Source organism: Budorcas taxicolor, chromosome 11, assembly GCF_023091745.1.
Source record: "Budorcas taxicolor isolate Tak-1 chromosome 11, Takin1.1, whole genome shotgun sequence".
Taxonomy (NCBI): Eukaryota; Metazoa; Chordata; class Mammalia; order Artiodactyla; family Bovidae; genus Budorcas; species Budorcas taxicolor.
In genome coordinates, this window is record NC_068920.1 from 133,580,118 (window position 1) to 133,584,339 (window position 4,222).

Genomic DNA, 4,222 nt, shown 5'->3' on the forward strand with positions numbered 1-4,222 from the left:
CTCAGGTTCAGGTTCGCGTAGCCTACAGAAGGGGTCTGGAGAGTATTTTAGAGGATTGTGAGCTTCTGCACTTAGGCTTCAGAGGGGCTCCCTTCCTCAGGCACTGCCTCCAGCCTTCTCTCTGCAAATAACTCTTGAGCACCAGTTCTGACCAGACACACTTCTCATACACTGGTTTGGGAACTGTCCCCTTGCAGGCCAGGGGCACCAGCTGAGTGGGCCTGAGGCCTCCCCACCCACCCCGTGACCCAGACCATGGCAGGAATGAAGTGCTCCCTCTGGCAGAGACCCCAGAAGGGCCCAGGGAGCCCTGAGAAGGCACGGTGGTTCTGACTCGAGATGGGACTGGCAGCCTCCTTGGCTTGCCCACTGCGACGTGGAGCATAGACTTGGAGTGAAAGTGAAGAAGGGCAGCCAGGATAGAGGTGGGAGTCACCCTGACCCTCCAGGCTTGAGTCGATGCTTGTCCCAGAGTTTTCGAAATGCAAGCCTTGTCCCGGAGTCTTCTTTTCCCCAGTGAAATGGTCCCTATTGCCTGGCCCCAGGGGCCTGGAGGCTGGGGGGCCAGGCCACCCTCCTTGTGCCCCCTCCTGTGACGAGCTCTTGTCCACCCGGTGCTTGCTGCCTTCCGCCCAGCCCTTCCTCTCCCCGCGGAGGCTGCCTCCACACCTGTCTCTGTTACGCATTCACACCCTGGTGACATCGCTTTTCCAATTAAATCCTCAGAGGTGAGAAGCTGGGGTGACGAGAGGAGCCTTGGCCCTATGCCCACAGCCAGGTGTAGACGCATCACCCTGCCCCAGAAATCCTCACCGCAAGCCCTCCGAACAACACATCTGCTCCCCGCCAAAGACTCATGTCGGCTCCGGTCTCCTTCCATCTTTTGCTCCTTCCCTTCTTCCTTCCCTCTTCCCCTCTTCCCCTCTCTCCCTCCCTCCCGCCTCCTCCCTCCTTCCTTCCACCCAGGCAGTTTCTCTTGTCACCAGCACTTCCATGATAATAGGGATAAGGGCTAACTAACGCCAGGCCCTGCTCTACCATTTTTGCTTGTATCACCTCTTTTCAGCCACATGACAGCCACATGGGTGGGAGCAGTCATTTCTCTTTTTGCAGATAGGACACCTAATACAGAGAAGCTGGGAATTTGCTCCAAGTCACCCACAGCTAGGCAGTGGGTGAGCGGAATTAGGACCAGCTGTTCTGGCTTCGGAGCTGTGCACTTTTTTTTTTTCTTTTTAGGCACCATACACACACACACAAATCTATATTTTTATATTGGATGGGGGAGTGGAAAAGAAAGTAGCCCCTATACTGGGCCCTATTCAGTGGCAGCTTCTTGTTCCATAGGGTTAAGGAAGAACTTTCAGGAAATAAAAGTTGTTTGGAAAAATCCAGGTGGAGTTGCTTTGTATGTTGTGATGGGTTGAAGGGATGAAGTGCAGTGTGAAGGCCCCTCGCACCCTCCATCTTGCCTCAGACTAAAACCCTGGGGGCAGAGAAAGCGCCACTCTCATTCCTGCCTCTCGGGATTGTTGACGGCCACGTGGTGACAGAGAGCGACAAGCAAGAAGAGCGACACGCCCAGCATGTTGGTGAAGATAGCGAACTACACGTCTGTGAGCATGCTGATCAGCTGGGTTCAGCTCCCCAGAGCTGTGTTCTTAACCCCGATACCACACTGTGTCATCCACGCGACCTCAGATGGGGAGAGTGTCCGTGACTTCTTCCCTGACACTGATGCCACCTCTTAAGTATTTCATGAAGCTGCCTCTGTCTGTTCTCCTACCCCACTTTTCCCACTGCTGGCTGGACTGGTCCCCAGGCCCTGGAGCAGAGCACTGGACTCTGAATCACCCCTTGCTGGCTCCAGGCTCCCACTCCTCTGATCATCCTACTCACTGCCACAGAAAGCTGGTCCTGCGGCTCCTTTGACCCAATCGCTGAATGGTCCCCAGCTCCTCGCCTCTGGCCTCTGACCGTTTCCAGTCTTTTCCCTCTCTCCCTCTACCACCTGTACCAGCATTCTGTGAACATAAGGCTTTTCCTGCCTTGAGGCCTTTGCACATGCTGTTCCTTCTGCCTGGAATGACTTTCCTCTCTTCATCCCGGTATCAAGACTCAACCCACCTCAGCATCCCTTTCTTGGGGAAGCCCTTGCTAACTCCCTCTAGCCAGCAGAGCAAGTCACTTCCTGACGCATGTTTGGGAGGCTTGAGGCTCTGTGAAAGCAGTCTAGCTCCCCTAAGGCATGCTGAAGAGGTCACATGGCCAGACTGCATGGAGATAGAAATGTCTGAGGATCCCCAGCTCTCCTTGCCCCCAGCTGAGTCTTCCCAGTCAGGAACCAGCTACGTGAGTGAGCGGCTTCAGATGACTTGTAGAAGCCAGGCTTTGAGCCCCCAAGCTGATGCCAAGTAGAGCAGGGATGTGTTGGCCCTGCCAAACCTTGGCCATACTGCAGATTTGTGAGCGAAATAAATGTTGTTTAAAGCCATCACATTGGACTTCCTTGGAGGTTCAGTGATTAAGACTCTGCACTTCCAATGCAGGGCATGTAGGTTCAATCCCTGGTTAGGGAAGGTCCCACATGCCATGTGGCCAAAATGTTAAAACCAAATAAATAAAATTGGGTCTCAGCAAAAAACAAAACAAAACAAAACCAAACCATCAAGTTTTGAGGGTAGGTTGTGATCTAGTATTAAATAGCCAGAACAAATATTATTAACACTCCAGTATCTTTTCACTTTTTCTCTATTTCTATTTCTCTGTATTTATAGTCATTCCCTCCATTTCTGTGGACAATTGGTTCCAGAACACCCTTAGATACCAAAATCCACAGATGTTCACATTCCACAGTCAGCTTCCCCTATCTGCAGTCCCACCGCCATTGTCTAACCACGATCATGTAGGACAGTCGCACATATTTACTTAAAAAAATAGGAGTATAAGTGGACCCGTGCAGCACAAGGGTCAACTGTATATTCATGTTTTATCATGTTTCCTCCCCTCAACATACAGTGGTTATTTTTTATGTCTAAACATCTACTTTATTTTGAGTAACTGCAAAGTACTCCATTGCATAGCTTTACCATAATTTTTATAAGTATACTCTATTGTTTTTATAATTACACCCTAGATGTTTAGTGTATTTCATATTGCTACTATGAACAATATTGTGTGAATAGTCTTAGACAGCATTTAGGATAAGTGTCAGGTATTTCCTCAGGAAATTTTGGGTTTAAAGGTAAAGGCTTTGGTACAGAATCACTCATCTTCCCATGGCTTTTCTTACAAGTCTCCTGTGTCTATATTGCCTTCTTTTTTGGAAGAGGAAAGCATTCCACTGTTGGGAAGCCAGGTTCTTCCTCTGAACCTCACTCTACTTAAGACTTGGATCATTTGGTTTTTCTGACTCTCATCTGCAGCATCAGTTTTCCCTTCTCTACTCTATTATTCCCATCAGCATGCAACCATGTTCTAGTAACTCTCTGCCATCTTTATCCTAGGTCCTATATTACCCTTCACCACTGCTCCATATTCACCATTAGATTTCTAGAAAGAGTTTTTTTTAAAAGCCAGGATCAAAAGTAGAAGTAGTTAAATTCACAAGATTAATGGGGAGACTTAAAAAACATATATCTATTAGTAACTAATGAATTAAGATGATAAGTAATCAGAAAGAATATAGGTATAGAAAGGATATAAAATATTTGAGCAATCATATAATACATATTCTTTTGAAGTTTACATAAAGCATTAATCAAAATGGACCATATGTTCATCCATTAAGCAGCTCCCCAGATTTCAAGGGACTAGAAGCAAAGTATGTTCTTTGACCACAGAGGAATTATGCTAAAATGTAGTTTCAAAACAGATCTAAAAAACCCCCAGTGTTTGAAAGTTAAACAGAGCACTTCTCAATAACCTACAGGTCAATTAAGATGTCTCGATGAAAAAAAAGTATTTTAAACCAAATGGTAATAAAAATATGATATATCAAAACTTGTGAGATGCAACTGGAGCTATACTTAGAAATTTATAGCCATAAATACACAGGTCAAAAAGAATAAAAGTTGAATATCAATTATCTAAGTAAAAGCATTTATTTATAATATCCAACTCAAGAGAATAGAAAGAGTAGTTAATTAGAAATTAGAAGATAAGAAATTATAATAAAAGTGGAAATTTTAAAAATAAAAAAAGTAAATGTAACAGAATATCA